The 20,161-nt window shown below is 44.8% G+C and overlaps 1 protein-coding gene across 1 annotated transcript in view; it reads right to left on the reverse strand.

Moving 5' to 3' along the window:
* Window positions 1-6,733, reverse strand: part of LOC142574117 (uncharacterized) — a 28,124-nt gene extending 21,391 nt beyond the window's left edge. Inside the window, exon 1 of the mRNA XM_075683275.1 lies at window positions 6,605-6,733. The gene's annotated coding sequence lies outside the window, so the exon portion shown is untranslated. The remainder of the gene's footprint in view (window positions 1-6,604) is intronic.
* Between the last annotated feature and the right edge of the window lie 13,428 nt (window positions 6,734-20,161).

Below are 20,161 nucleotides of genomic sequence, written 5' to 3' on the forward strand. Positions count from 1 at the left end.
CACTTTTGTAACCATCAATGTGGTAATATTCTAGAATGTATACGATCTGATGTTAACAATTTATACCTTCTCCGTTACCTGCGGACCTGCGAAACCGGCACCAAAAAATTTCGCAATGCCTCATATTACGTTGAATGTTGGCAATAACGCCATGATCACTGAAGCAATGTGGTGAATTGCCGCTGCCGAAACGAGTCACGCATTAAGTGCGTATGGCAGTGGGTACTGTCTGTAGCTTTCATATGAACTTATATCCAAATAACCAGTGACCCAATTTAGCATGAAAGAGGTTTACTGAAGTGTGGAGCATGAAGAACTTTTATTAAATATTACCCCTGACCCACTTTTTGTAGACTGAGTGACGAAACTTGGCACAGTTATTAGTGCTTCTCTACCTAGGTGGCATTTAGGGACACATACGCCTTCTATCTTTTTATGCAACTTTAATTGCTTCGCTTGTAGAAGTCAACAAGTCGCTCTAAAATCCACATTGTGACTTCGTAAATCAGAGCCTCATTATCTGAAAATGCTTGTCCTTCATAAATGTCTTCATTGTTGGAAACAGCTGGCAGTCTCATATTGCGTGGTTGGGTGAGGTAGGTTGATGCCGTCGAATTTGAAGGTCACAGCAGTGTGTCTCCATCTGGGCAACATGTGCACTGTGAATTGGGACGTTATCTTGCAGAAGACGGACACTTCGGTGAGCTTGCCACAAGTCTTGCTACTGATGGTCTCCAATAATTCCTTCACTAGTGAAGCATAGTATGTCACAGTCATCGTGCTACCCTTTTGCAGCAGATCTACCAAGTCTACACCGGGCTGGTCTAAAAAAATTGTAAGCAAGGCTTGCCGAGGGTTGGGCCCGTGCTTTCTTCAGAGTTGGTGAACGCGGATGCATTCATTACATCAATTAAGATTTAGTCGCCAGAGTAGCGATGGCCGCAGCTTTCTTCCTGTCTAGTCAGCTTCTTGAAAAAGTCCCTGTGATTTCGACTGAACACCATCACGAAAACTTGGGCGAACATTTGGTTCATTTGCGCTTGAGTAAAAATCTCTGCAGCTGGGATCCAATAAGCCGGTCCTTCAAGCATATGGAGATGGCCATCGTTTATTTTCTTGCTTAAACCAAACAATATTGTCGATATCTTAGGCTGGGTCTCGAGTGGTTATGCGATAATCTTCTAAAATGGTGGCCTGAGCCGATAGGCGTATCGACGGGAGAGTGGGTCGGTGGGGTGGGGGGCCCGTTCTTACTGTGAAAAGTGGGGGGCAAGGTGTGTGATTTAACCCCCTCCCCTACTTTTGAATACGGGCACTGCACTTTCGGCTGCACGCTGGAAAGTCAATTTAAACTACAGCTGAAGCTAAATTTTCTTCCTTAGTAGAGTGACTAGATAAGTTATGCGTTACTACGCATTTCCTGTTTGGGTAGTGGCGATTGTCTTCTGTGCCTACTCGGGACGCCCTATACCGGGTGACGCACGGGATTTGTCATTCACACTCGCATTGCGGACAACTCAACTCCTGGCACAGGGTGGTTCTCGCATTAACTGTCAACTTGCGCAACTTGCATCATGCTCAATTTCTTGGGACCACTGTATCCGTATTCTAAAACATAATCAGCATGCTACAGTTAATCTACGTTTGAGGGGAGGTCAAGATAAAATAATGTAAGCGGCCGCCCCCAACGACTGGTGTGCCTAGCTTAAACCATTATCTGATTGGATTATCAAATTCTGGAACTATTTAATCTCTCTACGTTGCATAGTTGCTGTCGCAGTATCTTGTCACCATCAGAAATGTAATCTAACTTCTTACAAGTAGAACTATCCAATTTCATTTTGTAATCACGACTTATCGTAGCTATCTATGCCCGTGAAAATGACCTTGGTAGAACTCACTAAGCCATTTCAATAGCAATAGAACGCCGACTTTCCTGCTTTAAATGCGAGTGTCGCAGATAATTAATAAACTGCCGTTTTCTCACGTATCTTTATGAAATACTTTCCGTCAGGAATTTCGATTGATTGTCAAATATTGCGTGAAATTTACACAATTTTCTCCCAATGCGCTGGAGATTCCATGTCGAAAGTAAGTCAAGGTGGGAGAATTATTCTGCGCATTTTATAGGGACCCATCATAGTGACCCCCTACGCAGTGACCCAAGTTGGCAGAAACAGGTCCATCGAAGATCTGCACATATTTTGATTTGAATGTCTCACATGCTGGTGCAGCAGCTTAAAATTAGGGCCTCATCTTCTGAAGCGAAATGTCTGGCGCCTGTGCTTTCACTTAACAAAATTTGTTGTTGCCTACTGCGTGCACAGATTACGATTAGCTGCGGCCTTCACGGGGCGCTATCTACATATCATCGACCGGAAGGACAGCGCGAATTGTGAGGAATGCGGTATTCCTCAGTAAATTGTGAGCAGCGTCACTCCTATCATGAGCCATCTAGTGAATCGCCCGCCAACAGAGCGCCAGCAGGAGCTGTGTTTGGTGGACGCAGCTATGGCTCTGTAACTAATGCGTACGTTGAGTTTTTGCAATATAGGACATACGCACAAATAGCCACTGCGGGTGGCCACCTGAAATAACCATTTGAGTATTGCACTAATGTTTAAGATCACACGTTAACTTTCAATGACCGTTATGCGTCGTCATATTATAAAAGACGAAATGGAAGCGCGCCTGCCATTTCGCAGTTGTGCTGCCCTTTATTGCAGCACATGTCAGCCATCTTTCGCTTTTCGTTCCTCCAACTATCGCTTTTCACAGCCAGTAGAATGCATTACACACAGACTGTGCAAGCGGAGTCAACCTTTTTGTATGAGAAACAGCTGGCGAACTCGAGAAGGGTGGGTACACCGCTTGAAGAGGGTCACTTGTCATGTCAATGCTTGTCTTCTTAAGCTTTTGCGCTCCTGAAGAGTCGCTCGTGTCAAATGGAATCAGGAGGCTTTCCTTGCCCGCGCACTCTTGCTCGCATGAAGTGTCCATCTTACTGCGAAAATATTCATTTGATTTGATCGCACGGAAATGTAGCTCTCAGCAATATTGGACTAGTCTTCGCCGGTCACTAGGCAACCCGCTTAGGAGGGAGCTTCAGCTCAATGCAAACTTTGATTACCCCACCGAAATACACGTAAGAGGCGGAAATGCGCCCCCCCCCCCCCCGAGAGGACCACTGTACCAATTTCGTGTAAAACGCGTTCCATTTGACAAAGAAGGTTACACTTTAGCAACTGTAGAAAGCTAACATCTCACTTAGGACCTCATACTATTTAACTTGTCGACATTGGTATTTGGAAAGATGCGGGAGCACGAAGTTTACAAATCCGTAATTCTGCATCCAATGAGATATCAGATGTCTGTAAACTCCATCCGCTAGTACAAATAAAGTAGTCAAATTTGACATATGAATTAACGAAATGCTGCACATGTTTTATACTGCATGGAAACGTTCTCAATTAAAAAAATTACTTGAATTTTTTCAACTATTCTCGAGGGTTTCGCGAAGCTCCTGGAGAAACCAACCAGTGTAGTTGAAGGTGGCGGATGAATATCTCATTTTTGGTGCTTTAGATGTCTTACTTGGAGCAGTTTACAAAAACTTGCTATGGACGATTAATACTTCGCTTTAGAGACGAAAATGTGTCACTTGCAGGCTTTCTATTAAATTTAGCAATTTTCAAAAATTTCTTAGACAACGTTCGAGGACTACATAAAGATTTGCTTCTGCAGTCACCAGACATTAATGTTTTCATTTAAATGCAAGAAACTTCACGAAATTGGGCGCAATGGATGCATAGTGCTACCATCGTTCCCGTTCTCGTGCATTTAATTGACATTCCCGATCTAAACCTTACTAGTAAGAACTGCGAGAGAGTACAAAATCGCATTAGTTGTCACATGTTATCTTAAGCATAAAGGCAATAACTGTGAAGGGGACACGTTGCTCTTTGCTTGATCTTTAGGTGCCCCGAAGTTCTAATGATTTACGCAGACGACATTCTTGAGCATAGTACCGACGTCAGTTCTTCCGTTTTCCGCGAACAGGCTCCTAGCTTTGTAAGCCTGTCACGTTCTAGGCACTTTTCTATTCCCTGGCGAACTTTACAAACTCGTGAAAGTGTGACATCCCCTCCGTTCTATCCAACCATTATGATGTAAAGAATCTCAATAAAAGCACTACACAGCGAATGTGACAGATAATTTCATTTGGATGTGTTCGGTTCGCAGGAGAGTGCGCGTTCGAATAATTAGTAATTAGGGTAAAAAAAAGCTACTTGATGGTATGTTATGTGAAAGTTTGGTGCGCTCGGCAATGTCGGACAAATCTGGCGCGTATGATTTGCAATTTATAGGTCTGATGCGTGATTGTTTTCATATAGTCAACTACCTAGGCTACGGGATTTTCGGTTATGTTGTAGATTTTTGTTTGCATTTTTAAAAATGAAAAACGTACGGTGTGACATTGCTCAGCTACCACCTCATTTTTGACCACCTACAATTTGACATATGTACCTATAAAAACGCATTACGATAGATGCTAAACTTACATTTTACATTAAAACAACCCCAGAAAGATTTAAAATTCTCTTTGCAGAGCCTGCTCTCACCAGTCATAATAACTGACTATTGTTATTATCTTAGCTGAGAACTTCAAAACGAAGTTAATCGTGAAATAATAATAACGCGTCCTTAATCTAAGCCCTGCGAAGGCAACAATTAAGAAAGGCTAATCTTCGGTCAGGCAGGAGAACAGATTATCGATTTGTCTGAATAGCATCATCGTTTTCTAGGGCTGTGGGAGGCGCGATGATACACAAAATTAGTAGAAGACAAGGACAAGACAAGTAAAGCGCAATCTGTAAACGGAGAATAGCATGCTTGCAGTTGAAGATTTTTGTAGGTATTACCAGTACAAATATGGCTTGACTTTTATCTATTTTTAGTAATACCCCAATTACTTATGCGGTATTACTAGATCCCTTAACACTGATATCCAAGAAAAGCAGTATTTCTCATTGTATTTCTATGTAAGACCTAAGTTTTGTTTCCCGTGGAATGTCTACAACAGACTTTCTCACTGGCTGTAATGCGCTGTATCACGTGAAATGAACATGCAAGAAAAGAACTCCCACACTCACTGAAAACTGGTGCTACATTATTAATAAATGAAATACTGCCGCTGTAAGTGACAGTATGTGCAGACAGAAATGCTAAAGGCGCTCGGCTTCCTGAGCTCGCATAAATAATAAGCGAATTAAATATCAGCCAAGCCTTACCGAAAGGACTTCTGTAGCTTCTAGCGAGTAATGTAAATGCGTCATAAAAATTATTGATAGTGTGCGGTAGAACACGTGGTCAACGAAACCGTAAGTCATGCTCGTTTAACATTTAAGCTGGTCACGTGGTAGTAGGCGCCTAGCAAAAGGTGCGTGTTAAAAAATAAAAGGGCCGAGAAGAACGAATACGGACCGATGTGGCTACAATTATTAGTAACCAGAGAGAGCGCCACATTTGTGTCGTTGAGAGCAAATAATATGCGAAGATTAATTAAGCGCTCGTTTGTTTCACTTCTTTCAACATTACTTACTCTGGAGGAATCGTTTCATTGCAAGATTTGGAATATCAGAATAAGAGTGAACTATTACTGTGCACAGTGCAATGAAAAGTTGCTGTGTACTATTCGTTATGGTTGTGTGCTGCAAAGGCACGCCGGCGGGATATCCAATCCTGCAGCACTGTCAAACCACAAACGCTTTAAAGTGCCATGCTGCGGCGTTAAACTCGCGCCCCGCTGTATATGCAGCATGCAAAAGGTAAAACTCAAACGTAACATTTGCGCACATAAGTTGACGTTCCGTTCTCGGTTTGATTGCGTATAAACAGAAATACAGAGTACGAAGAGCTCTTGTATTCGCCCCGGCTACGCCATGAAAAGAATTTTTTCGCACTCTTACACATAAGGGAGATATTAGATGCTAGTTTGTTGGAAATTTGGAAAAGCATTGACCGCGGACATTAGGTCGATATTCCGAGTCGTATTGATGAAAGCAAAGCATAACTGCGGTATATAGCCTGCCTCTCAATGTGGGAAGACATCCCGTTCCGCATGAATATAGTGCGAAAGCACGTAAGGTCACTTCTGAGACAATATGAAAAAAAAACACATCTGAAGCCTTCTGTAGTTCATATGCGGGCGAAGGAAATTCGCCTCTAAGCTTAGGAACTTGGGAGCCACTTTTGCATACATCTCTAGCCAGATGAAGACTACGGCAAAGGGCAAGCACAGCGTTCGAAAATGCAGAATACTAGAATAACACTCGTGGCGTGAAGTTTCATGTGTACCCTCTAATGCTGTTCAGTGAGTAAAGTTCTCGCAAAGCAAGGAAAGTGGCAGAATACCATGCACGAGCAGGTGGACGACGGTCCATGGTGACTCTGTCGCATCATCATAGAAATCGAAATTATAATGTAAGTTTAAGTGGCGAAGAGAAACAATATAAGATGAACATTAAAACCACAGTTTACGGAGGTAGCTTCTGCCCTCACACATGTGGAGGGAGGTGAAGAAATAAATTTCGCCAGTACTTACCGCCTCGAGCCTTATCACACGACACGTTCTCTGAGACACACTTTGAGCCTGCAATTTGTGCTGACCGCAGACAATCCCGGTGTATAACTGCTGCTTCTCGAGTCCGGGCAATCACAATGACGCAGTTAATGCCAGCAATGAAAGTATTCTAGCACTCTTATGATTAGCAATTTAAAATATTCCGTTGGACTGACGTCTTGCAAGCAAGTCATCACAAATGTATTCCGCCTGCTGCTAAATTTTATTTTAATGTTTGCTGAAAGACTGACTACAACCTTCAAACACCGCAGCTGGTATGATATAAAGGGAAATAAATGGTCGAGGGTTTAATATAGTATGCAAGCAAGAAGATTGTTAAGAAACTGTTATAATTATTGGCGCATAGAGTTTTAGAAGAATATATTTTCTTTCAGTTGCTTTGTTTCACCTTAAGCATTTGGCAATTTGCGACCGTTGTCTTCTTTTTTATTCATTTAGGCTCCTTGAAAGGGATACGGGTATTTCTCGTCGACGACTAGCGCTTTTCGTTGTGATATTTCCAATGTAAAATGTCATTGAGATACAGACCTGATCATGTACGAAAAGCACCTAAAAATACGTTTTCATATAACTAAAGTTGGCGCGGTAGCTGCAAAACAAGCAGTGTTCAAACTTCCCTGGGCGGGAATTGTCCAATATATGTGAAACATTATATGACGGTGGGCGTGGTGTGGAATGATACATGCGCTGTAATTGCTTCGGGTGGCGACCGCTCATCACAGTCGCCGCCAAATTGTCTGGAACGGCACGGTTAGGTTAAGCTCATCGCGAATTTTGTCGGGTCCACCGCAACACAGGCAACGAAGAGCGAATCGGTGAGTTTAGTTGTTAGATTTAGTCGGCCACTCTTTGTCAGCAACTCTACCGCCGCGGTTACAGTACGCCTTGATAATTCTGGTCACTTATGTCCTATGCTAGTGTACTATACTGCGCGGAAAGGTTCTCAATAAATAAGTCACTTGAATTGTTCCAATGTTTCCGAGGGTTGGCGAAGCACCTACAGCAAACAATCAGTCTAATTGAAGGTGGCGGATAACTATCTGATTTCTTTGTGCTTTAGATGTCTTAATAGGAGTAGTTTACAAAAATATTGCTATCGATTATTAATGCTGAGCTTGCGATTCGGAAATTTGGCCCTCTTAGTTTTTCTTTTCAATTTAGCAATTTTCAAACATTTCGTAGACGACTTTTTAGGAAACTAAATAAAGATTTGCGCCTGCAGTCACCAGTCATGAATGTTTTCCTTTAAATGCAAGAAGATTCATAAAATTTGGCGCAATGGATGACGAGCGCAACCATCGTTCCGTTCTCGTGCATTTAATAGACATTGCCGATCTAAACCCTACTACTAAGGAGTGGGAGAGAGTACAAAATCGCGTTCGCTGTCGCATGTTATCTTAAGCACAAAGCAAAAAAAGAAACTGTAAAGGCGACATGTTGCTCTTTGCTTGAGCTTTAAATGTCGCGAAGTTCTAATGACTTACCCAGAAAACATTCTTTAGCGTACTACCGACGTCAGTTTTTCCGTATTTCACGAGCAGACTTTTAGCTTTGTAAGCCTGCCACGTTCTAGGCTTTCAGCTATTGCCTGCCGAAGATTTTTGAACTCATGAAATTGCCACATCTCGGTACATTCTATCCATCCATGGTAAAGTAAGGAATCTCAAGAAAAGCACTACACAATGTATGACAAGTTAAATTGAAGTGGCAGATAATTTCATTTGGATGTGGTCGGTTCACAGAAGAGCCCGCGCTCAAACAATCAGTAAGTAGGGTAAACACAGAAAGCAACTTTATGGTATGTTACGTGAAAGTTTGGAGCGCTCGGCAATCTCTGACACATCTGGCGCATATGATTTGAAATTTGTAGGTCTGATGCGAGATAGTTTTTATATAGTCAACTACCTAGGCTACGGCATTTCTGACTATGTTGTAGATTTTTGTTCGCATTTTTAAAATGAAGAACGTATGGCGTGGCATTTCTCAGCCACCACTTAATTTTGCCCGCCTACAATTCGACATATGTACCTATAAAGAACGCAATATGATAGATGCTACAGTTGCAGTTTATAGTAGAACAATCGCAGACAGATTTAAAAATTTTCTTTGCACAGCCTGCTCTCACCAATCATAATAACTGACTATTATTAATATCTGAGCTGAGAAGTTTAAAACGAAGTTAAATCGTGAAATAATAAATGAGTCCCTAATCTAAGCTTTGCGAAGGGAACAATCAAGAAAGATTCATCTTTGGTCAGGCAGGAGAACAGATTACCGATTTGTCTGAATAGCACCATCGCTGTCTAGGGCTGTGGGAGGCTGGATGACACACGAAATTAGTGGAAAACAAGTACAAGACAAGTGAAGCGCAAACTGTAAACGGAGAATAGCATATTTTCAGTTGAAGATTTTTTGTAGGTATTACCAGTACAAATACGGCTTGACTTCGGTATATCTTTAGTAATACCGCAATTACTAGTGTGTTCTTACTTAATCCCTTAACGCTGATATCCAAAAGGAAAGCAGTATTTCTCATTGTATTTCTTCGTTAGAAGTAAGTTTTGTTTCCCATGAAATTTCACCAACACAGACATTCTCACTGGATGTAATGCGCTGCATTACGTGAAATAAACGTGCAAGAAAAGTACTCGCACACTCGCCAGAACTGGTTGTATATTATTATTAAATGAAATACAGCCGCTATAAGCTGCAGTATGTGCAGGCACAAAGGCTCAAGGCACTCGGCCCCATCAGCTCGCATAGATAATAAGCGAATTGAATGTCTGCCAAACCTTACCACAAGAGCCTCTCTAGCTTGTAGCGAGTAATGCAAATGTGTGATAAAAGTTACTTTGAGTGTGCGGTAGAACGCGTGATCAACTGAACCGTAGGTCATGCTTGTTTTAACATTTAAAGTGGTCACATGGAAGTACGCGCCTAGAAACAGGTGCGTCTTAAAAAAAATATGAGTGTTGGTAATAACGAATACGTGCTGATGTGGCTACAATGATCAGAAACCAGAGAGAGCATCTAGTTTCCGTCGTCGGTAGCAAATCATTTTCGAATATTAACTAAGTGCTGATTTCTTTCACTTATTTCAACATTTATTACCCCGGATGAATTGTTTCATTGCAAGGTTTAGAATATCAGAATATAAGTTAACTATATATAAGGGTGCGCACTGCAATGAAAACTTGCCGTATATTATTTGTTAGGGTTGTATGCTCTAAAGGCACGCCGGCAGGATATCGAATTCAGTATCAATGTCGAACCACAAACGCTTTGAATCCCAATGCTGGGGCATTAAACTACTCACATACCTAACCCCGCGCCCCGCTTTATATGCAGCCATGGATAAGTTAAAACACAAACGTAACAATTTCTCACATAAGTTGTAGTTCCGTTCTCTGTTTGATTGTGTATATACCGAAATGCACAGTACCGAGATCTCTTGCATTAATCCCGGTTAATCTATGAAGAGAATTTTTTGCACTCTTACACTTAAGGGAGACATTATATGCTAGTGCTTTGAAAAAGCATTGACCGCTGATAATACTTCGATATTCCGAGTCGTATTAAGGAAAGCATAACTGCGGGATGTAGTTTGGCTCTCAATGGGGGAAGACATCACGTTCCGCAAGAATAATATGCGTAAGCATGTGAGGTCACGTCTAAGACAAAAAAAAAACTGAAGCGTTCTGTGGTTCTAATGCGGGCGAAAGAAATTCGCCTATAAGCTTAAGAATTTGGAGGCCACTTTAGAAAATATAAGTCTAGCCAGACGATGGCTACGGCAAAGGGCAAGCGCAGCGTTCGAAAATGCAGAATACCAGCATAATACTCGTGTCGTAAAGTTTCACGTATAACCTCCAATGTAATTTAGTGAGTAAACTTCTCGCAAAGCAAGGAAAGTGGCACAATACCACGCACGAACAGATGGCCGACGTTCAATTGTGAGTCTGTCGGGTTATCCTAGAAATCGAAATATTAGAGTAATAAGTTTAAATGGTAAAGAGAGACAATGGATGATGAACACTAAAACCACAGTTTATGCAGGTAGCTTCTGCCCTTACACATGTGGAAGAAGGCGAAGAAATAAATTTCGGCAGTACTTACCGCTTCGAGTATTATCACACGGCACGTTCTCTGAGGCGTACTGTGAGCCTGCAGTTTGTGCTCACTGCAGACACTCACGACGTGTAATCACACCTGCTTCTCGATGTCGGGTATTCGCAATGAAGTAGTTCACGTCAGCAATGAAAGCATTCTAGCACTCGTATGATTAGGTATTTAAAATATTTCGGAGAATCAATTCACGTCTTGAAAACCAGTCATGACAAATGTATTCTGCCTGCGGCTAATCTTTCTTTTTAATTTCCTGAAAGACTGACAACCTTCTAACACCGCAGCTGGTATTAAATAAAGGTAAGTGGTCGAGGGCTTAATAATGTATGCAAGAAAATAAATCTTAAGGTACTGTTAAAATTATTGACACAGAATTTTACAAGGATAAATTTTATTTCTGTTGCTTTGTTTCTCCTTCAAGCTTTTGTCATTTGCAACCGTTGTCTTTTATTTTCGTTGAGGTTCCCGTAGAGGGATACGGTTATTTCTCGTTGACCACTTGCGTTTTTCGTTGTAATATTTCCAAGATAAAAATGTCATTAAGATACAGGCCTCATTACATACCAAAAGCAGGTAAAAATAAGTTTTCGCATACCGAAAGTTGGCGTGGTAGCTGGAAATGCGTAGTAATTGCTTCCGGTGGCGACTGCTTCTCAATGTCACCGCCAGATTGTGCTGAACGGCACCGTTAGGTGAAGCTCATCGCAAATTTTGTCGGCGTTGGTAAATGGGTCCAACGCAACACAGCCAACGATGAGCGAATCGACGAGTTGTTGCTCTTGGTCGCCCACTCCTTGTCGGCAAGTCTACCGTCGCGGTTGCGGTAGGCCTTAAAAGGAAGCTCGGGGCCAACTCCAACGCGGCCGATTCAAATACATGTAAAACGCAAAAACGGACGGACGGAAAAAACTTTAATGAGCAAAGGACCTGCGAGGTTGCAGCCCGGGCTCAGGCCACCCGGACAGTATGTGCGGTGAGGCATAGCCTTTCCACCGCTGCCCGGGCTTTATCGTGTAGTTCCGAGCTAGTCAGAGCACTCAGTCATTGCTCCTCGAGGACAAGGACGAGGCCGGGCAAGGACGACGAGAGGCGCACCGCGCGAGCCAAAGCCCTAGCCCGGAAGCTGGAAGAGAACCCCAGGGTTCTCTACGCGGACACCTCGCTCCGAAAACACAGTGACCGTGCAGCGGTGGTGGTTACATCCTAGCCTACAGAAGCTTCTGCAGGGGGGTAATTTCCTCCGCGACCCGAACCATTCTAGCCAAGCACAAGCCTCCGGGAAGAGCCATAGAGCTCGTGGGAGTCCCGCCTCACTCGCAGGTAGTAGGCAACACCGTCGCCGACTACCATGCCCGAGAGATGTCAATCTGGGCCGAGCACGAGCAGGAAGAGCCACCGCACCCGGTTACCAGCTTTCGGGACATTACCCGGATGTACCGCGAGGAAAGGTGCAGACTGCCAGAACCGCACCCCAAACTCACCAGGCAACAACAGACGATCCTGCGTGTACCCGCGTGTACCCTGCGGAATACGATATGCTCTGTCCTTTTTAGAGAAGAGAAAAGGGCACCCTGCCGCATGTCTTGGCATAGTGCACAGAACTGAAGACCCCCCTTCCTCCGCTTCCAACCAACACCCCCAATCACCAACCACTTGAGCGATGGGAGACTTTGTTATCCAGCCCCACCCTACCGATTCAGCTCGCAATGACGGACAGGGGCCAAGAGCTGCTGGAAACATATGGGTCCCGTAACTAGGGAACCACCTCGTCTGGTGCCTGCGTTCACCATCGATTTATTTCGGGCCCAATAAATGTTGCTTCATTATCATCCTCGAGAAGGTCCGGTTCTATGTTGTCCTCTACATATATCGATCTGATCTTTGTGCACTTCCACAAGATGTGTGCCATATCTGCGTGTTCGTGCTTGCAGAGCTTGCAGCTCGCGTCTGGGTATTGTGTTGAATTTACTCTGTTTAAATGTACTGGATTTCGGAACGTTCTGGTTTGCAAACTTCTCCAATCTGCTTCTTGAGACCTGTCAAGTTGTTTGTGGGGTTGTGGGTATGCTTCTTTTTGTTTCGTATGGTGTGTCAGTATGTCGTGGTACGTGACCAGTCTGTCCCTCTCGTCGTTCATTGCTACTTCGTCGTTGTTGCCTCCTCCGTGTTCTCCATCGCCTCCGCCGCAGTCCTTCCCTCTTCCCCGGGGGTTGCGAGGTGTTGAGCCGTCAGTGTCCGAGCCGCGATGGGTTAGTTCTCGCCCGGCTCGGTGGGCCTTCTCGTTGAGGTTGGGAAGGCCATTCGTGGTATCTTCTCCCATATGTGGCGGGATCCATTTGAGGTATTTAGGTGTTATTTTGCCGTTCTTGAAGCCTTCTGCTCTGCTGTTGAGGATTTTGGCCATAACAGTGGAGACCCAGCCCTTTTTGAAGTTCCTAACAGCCGTCTTGGAGTCGCTGATTATTGTTTTGTCTTGTTGCCGACCGTTGATTACAGCCACTGCGATTGGCGTTTCTTCCGCTGCCTTCGACGATCTGGCTCCTACGGAGCCCGCAGTCACAGTCTTTCCTTTCGTCCATACGACCGCGATTGCGAAGAGGGAGTTACCTTTGTCAGCGCCGACACCCCCATTGTCGTCCCGGTTTCGGGGGTGCCGGGCGGCGTCTACGAAGAGCATCCCCTCCTGCGCGCCGTGGTTCTTGACAATCGTTTTCGTGCGGCATTTTCTCCTCTCGACATTGTGCACGAGGTGCATATTCTTCGGGATATTTTCCGTGTTTATTGTGGCTCGAACGTCTGGGTGAGTCTGCGTCTTGGGGCCATTCAATTTGTGGCGATCTTTTCCATGATTTCCCGGCCCACTTTGCTTCCCGAGTCTTTCGAGTTGCGCTATCCTCTGTGCTTCCACGATTTCCTTCACCGTGTTATGTACCCCAAGTTGTAGTAACTTTTCGTTTCTTGTGTATTAGGGGAGACCGAGCGCCGTTCTGTACGCTTTTCTAATGAGCTCGTCAATCTTGTCTTTCTCAGCCTTGTTCTGTAGCAGTGGACGAACACCGCCACGTACGCGACGTGGCTGATCGCGAAGGCCTGAACGAGCCGTACGACGTTTCTTTCTTTAATGTCCCTCCTGTTGTTCAAGACTCTCTGTATTGGCCGAATGGTCGCCGTAACTTTCTTTTCCAGGCGCGTTATAGTTACCGCGTTGGTTACCCATGGCTCCGACCATGGGTATCTCCGTGCCTTTTCTCGTGGTTAATCCGATTCCCCTTTTGTGCAGTTCCGCTACGTCTCTGGACTGTTTGCCTAGCCTCCTGGGACGGTGGAGCTGCGGTTCCGATTTCTCACGCGAGCATTCTAGTCCGTTGCCCTCCAGATAATTTTCGATTGCGTCCACCGCCCCTTGAAGTCTGTTCTCCATGTCGCCTTCGCTTGCGTCCTTCGTGGTCCAAATCGTAATGTCGTCTGCATAAACGGTGTGATTAATGCCTTCTATTCGCTCCAGCTTTTCCGATAGTCCGATCATGACGAGGTTAAACAGCATCGGTGACACGGCGGACCCTTGTGGTGTGCCAGCTCTGCCCATGTCCACCTGGATGCTCTCTTTCTTGTCGAGTCTAATTCTGGCCGTTCTTCCCGTAAGGAAATTTAGGATATAATTATACGTTCGTTCGCCCAGGCCGAGTTGCGCGATTCTGTCGAGGATGACCGCGTGCTTGACCCTGTCGAAGGCCTTCTATAGATCGAGTCAAAGCAAAAAGAATTTTCTGAGAGAACTCCTGAACCGATTTTAACGAAATTTGTAGCATTTGAGAGAGGAAGGTACATTCTAGTGACTGTTGGAAGCAGAATTTAGATTGAGGGTGTGAATTTTGTTAAACAGATATTTAAGTATTCGGAAGGTTGAGAAAAATATAAGCACGAAGTTTACAAATTAATAGCTCTGCATTAAGAGCACACATCGCGGTTCTGTAAACGGCATTCATTAGATCACTGAAAGCGAACAAATTGGATATGTCATCTTGTATCTTACGTGAATTTGTTACGTTGTCTACAAGGGTTCTGCAAAAGCTGTATTTCCATATTACTGCATTTTTTTTCAAGATTCATGTGTAACATATAAATTTTGTACGCGTCAAAGATACCATTAGATGTAATGTACAGATTTGTGATATGGTTCTTCATTGCTGAGTAACAGAGTTCTCAACTTGATACTTTCGCTTTCAGAAAATTTTCGTTTAATGCCATTTTTTTACGAAACATTTACGATCTATATCAAAAATTAGAAACGAACAGTCACTGGATTTTAAGTTTTTCCTTTACATACAGCAAACCTCGCCAAATTTGGTGCAGTGGTTGCCGAGAATAAGGAATTCTCCTTTTACATGTATTTAGATAGGAGCACCCGAGCTGCAGCTTCCTCTTAATTATGCTCACTTATATCTTTGACCTCTCTACCAGGTGGTATATCGCGTTGCGACATTCCCTTAAGTAACAGCTCCGCAATACGATTTTGTTCGTACAACGACATGTGACGCACCGTATTTGATAAAAAAAAGGTTTCAGTTATGCCCTAAAGGTGAACCATCGTTACCGTAGCAAATTAATGGACAGCTAGCTATACGAAGTAAGGATAGCGGTTTTGTCGGCCGTATAAAACTGTGAGCATTGACATATTAACTAAAATAACAAGCATGGGGTCACGCTCACACAAAGAAACATTAACACATCTCACTCTATTGCAGCAGAAACTCGCTGTCTAAACATTGGAGCGATGAAACGCGGCAGCAGCAGCGAGCGAGATGACCTTCATGCTGCGTCTCGCTTCCAACGCGAACTAAGCCGCGAAAGCACAGCGCGCGCCGGACTCTTCCGCCGTCGCAGATGGCTTTCGACATAAAGCGGTCCGCGCGAACTGCCGTAATAGAACGCTCCCACTCTCCCTGCCCTCCGCCTGGAGCCTTGTGCGGAAAGGAAAATGGCGCGCACCCTCCCCGCTTTCGTGCCTGCGTGCGCGTGATTAAGCTTTGATCGCCGGCTCACCCTCGCAAGCCTTCACCCAGTTCACTCGCAAATACGGCGCACGGCGTGCGGCCACGATTTTATCGCCCTTGGATTTTATGCGGAAGCTCACGGCGACGGCAGAAAGGAGCCTGGTGTGTCTGTACCTGCTATCGCAATAAAACGAACTGAAGGGCTACTAATCGTTCTATGCCAATATCAGAAAGTATTTCCCAACTTCATTGCAGGGAATCTTAGGAACCTTTCCTATCGTGCGTTATTATAAGTGCTCGTCTATGCGCTACCCTTGGAGCGACAACGGTGATAGAATGTTGGTTAGAACTTCTGACGGATGACCAGTTCTTTGAAGGAGTCGATACAAGATGTAAGGCACAATCCTTACGCCTCCCACTGCTTTTCATAAGTGGGCATCACTGCCGTTCACGGGAAGACCAGCACGGACCGAATTGAAAAAAGCTGGTGCTCCACGGAAAACCTGTGCATGCCTTTAGAAATGAAGGTTAGTTTGCTGAATTTTTTTCATGCCCTTTTCCTTCTGTTATCAGCGCTCGCATAAACTATAACGAAAAGTCTATTTTCATAAAAAGTGAAGCACGACAGCACCAACATTATTACGACAAGCTTTTAGAGAATTGGAAAATTTAATCAATAAATATTTAGGGGCAACATAGCGATCAGAGACGGAACACATAGTGGTGTAAGTATCGCGCTACAAATGCACAGTACAGTGAGCAGCGGAAGAGGGGGACGATTTAGCGTCACTGGGGAGGAGGGGGCTCGAGCCGCCGAGCCCGCATCTGTAGACGGCACCCATGGGTCTGCCAGTGGGGTATTGCGTGGGAGATGTGGGCAGATGTCTCCGTTGTTTAGCATGAGTGTATTGCATACCATGTGATGCACCAGTGTTCCGCACGCGACTTTCGTAAAAGCGAATTGTCCTTTCTCGTAGCTTCGCCTCTTCCCTACTTTCGCGCATTTCACCTGTTAACGCAATTTTGGTATTTGATTTAGGAGAGTAACACGTGTTCGTAGGTTACGTTTTGCAGCTGCTGCCATCCGACTAAAATGGTAGGCGCTGCTGCGTGCCGTGGCGTCATAACAGTGTCAGTATGCAAAGGAAGTACGGAAAAAGTTTCTTTCGCATCACACGGGACAACATGTTTGTTATGATCCCAGTTTTCAGATTGCTGTTTGCCTTCTCCAATGTAAAGACAGTAATTGAAGTAGTTCTACAGTGGTTTATGCTTTAATCAGTCAATGAACGCTGCTGATAGACAATAAATAAATGTTCGGGACGTAGTTTGGGAAGTAGAACTAGTAATGAATATTTCTCTATTTTAGCAAATCGAGCATGCAATCACTTCACCTAATTATGCAACATCTTTATTATGTAGTTTTGTGCATGGTGGTTACGGTGTTTCATGTGTTTTAGTTGAAGTTTTCGTCGTTCCAAAACAATTATCATGCATTATGAAACATTTGTGTGACAATTTCAGAGCAGCATGGTGGGGTAATTTTAGACCGCATCTCTTAGGACACCGTTCACCGGGTTGCGCGTCAGCCTACCTGGAAGCGCTCTTTAAGGGTGGTGACAGCCTTTCTGAGGGTACTTGCCGCGGTCAGCCGAATCGGCGGGTGAAACTTTTCGACAAATTATAAGGTGTGGGAGACAAATGGGCGAAATACCAGCCGACAGGCCACGTTTCCCACAACCCTAGGTCACGTGAAACTAACTTCCTTTAATAAGCTTTGGCGTCAGCGGCCACATACGTATAGCGTGTCTGAGCGCCGTACACGGCACGTCTATGTTTTAGTTGAACAGCCTATGTAAGCGCAGTCTTTATTACAGCACACTCCGAAGAAACACCCTTCAAACCGGAGGGCAACAACAATGCTTAATGCAGTTCAATTTCGTGGCGTGAAAGAATGAATGAAACCACGTTTATTTCAGTTCTTGGCGTGAGATAATACTGCCACGAACGGCCCACCGTGCCTTACAACTTGTTGCTGCATACGTGTCGCAAGACATGCAATAGAAAAAAAAAAGAATTTCGATGTGGTAAAAGAAAAGGAAGACCCCTTTTGTGTATTAGCGACGTACGCAGGTTTCGTGGGCTCGTTGGTGTAAAACAAAATTAAAGAAATTTAGTAGATCGCGTGCCAACATGGGTACATCAGCACGTGACAAAAAAAGAATGCAGGAATCTGCTGTGACTTCTATCGAGATTGTGGACTAAAATATGTACTCACCAAATTTGGCGGTAAATAACGACCAAAGTTTTATTGTTGTGACCACCCTACAACAGCGCTAACATGTAGGCACCCTATAGCGCGAACGCGTTCGTGCCACTGCTGAACACATGCTCTGGCTGTGCACTGCCAACGCGAGCACGGACTTTCCCGACCAGTCTTCTTGGGAATCAGCGCTCAGCACAGAGCTCATCGCTCAGCTCAAGGCTGTCCAGAGGGCCCGGGCCGTCGCCGAAGGACTCTGTCTACCGGCCCCCACCTGGGTGGAGCCGCCGGATTGATTTCCCCTCAGGACCTAAATAAAGTTCTAACTCACTCACTCGTGCCACTGCTCTCGCGTTCCTCATCGTCTTCTTCAAATGCTGGCCGCGATGCCGCTCGTCTTGCCAGAGTTCCCCCCCCCCCCATACTGCTTTTCGCTCTACGAAAAAGCAGACGACACTGGCCCTGTGCCAGACGATGCGGTTATTTGGGTCTGAAATTATTTGTATCAGTATATCGAGAAATAAAAACGCAGATGAAGTTGCGCTCAAATTGCGAATTAGGCAGTATCGTAATTATCGAACGTCTTTTTTTTCCGGATAGAGATGGTGTACTTTTTGCCTAAATATGTCGCAGCTGGTTATTGCAAACACTTGTGGATGCTTCTGATGGGATACCATTGAAGCATTTAATCGTTTTTGTTTGACTGATTCACTGATGCGCTGCCCGTGGCACGTACGCAGGTCGATGGCAAGGGCTTCTTTTTTGCAGGACAAACATTTTTGTTAGCGCTTTGACTTTCCATGGTTATTGATTTCACTGAAACGAATACTAAACATTCACGCATAATGATGCCTTAATTATCTCCGGCAGTACTATCTAATTAATGTTGGAGCAATGCCTCCTCCATTAGTAACTCAGAAGGCGCAGTTGGTTAGCCTGAGTGCTCATTCACTTACTATATTTGTTATTTTTTTCTGTCTGCTTTCTTTCTCGATCCTCCTCTCAGATTAAGAATTTCTGCTAGGTAAACTCCTTCCCACGATTCTTAGTTGATATCCCGCATTAACTACGTGCAATATGTGCGCATCATCGTCCTCGTTATCCTCTTCGCTCGCGTGACCTTCTGCAGTCGGCAATGAAGCAATCGAAGAAGCAAGAGAAGAAGAAACCAGCTACAGCAGCGTTGAGGCAACGAGAGAACATCATTATGAAGCCAGAGCCTTCATCGCAATCTTCAACGGCGGCGGTAAGTTATCCCAGAAATTGCATGACAGTTTTATACTTCTTTAATTCGCTACTTCCGAGAAAATTGTGTGTGATATTATGAAATGATCCCGATAAAAGAGTGACAGCAAGCTTTGGCGTTCAACTGCGTATCCTCAGACGATGTTCTAAGCATTTGTGGGGCCACATGCTGGTAGACAAAGCACACGCGATGACGGCTAGGGCCCTAAAACGTGAAACTATCCCAATTTGTTTTTGTGCTAAATCGGCCATTAGCCTTGCATGATAGGTCAGGATGGTTCGGGTTGAGCCCGTATGGGCGGTTGCCACACCCATATGGGCTAACCCCGAACCATTTTTACCTATCGTAGAGGGCTCATGGCCAATTTGGAATCAAAACAGCTAGAATAGTCGGACGTTATACCGGCGTCTTGTCAGCTGTGAGGGTCTGCTAGAACGAGCAGGATGCTAAGTGCTACCGCCGGCGTTGCAGGCGACGCACCTCAACGGTCCACGATCCACGAGACGAGGGTTACTGAAAACCGTTAGCGTCTGAAGCCTTGAAGTGTACCGTCCGTCGAAGCAGCCCGCTGCAAGTGCAGTGATGCAGCATGCATACATCTGCACACCAGGAACTCCATTGTTAGCGCGCGAAATGCTCGCGCCAGCAGCAAGAAATGTGTATCTATAATTGTTCTGCGCGCATCGCGAATGCACGGCCAGAATTTTCCTTCAAGAGGGAAGCGAGCCTTCGTTACTTTTATTGCTTTCTCTTTCACTGACCCCCCGCGGACTCCGAGCTGTGCGCGAAAGAAAGGGCCCGCTCCCACCGTTCGGTTCCTGGAAGTGTCCCAGTGACAAGGCTTCGGGGTGTCAGGTGTTGTTTCCCGGGCCTGGGGGCGGCGACGGGGA

Source organism: Dermacentor variabilis, chromosome 3, assembly GCF_050947875.1.
Source record: "Dermacentor variabilis isolate Ectoservices chromosome 3, ASM5094787v1, whole genome shotgun sequence".
Taxonomy (NCBI): Eukaryota; Metazoa; Arthropoda; class Arachnida; order Ixodida; family Ixodidae; genus Dermacentor; species Dermacentor variabilis.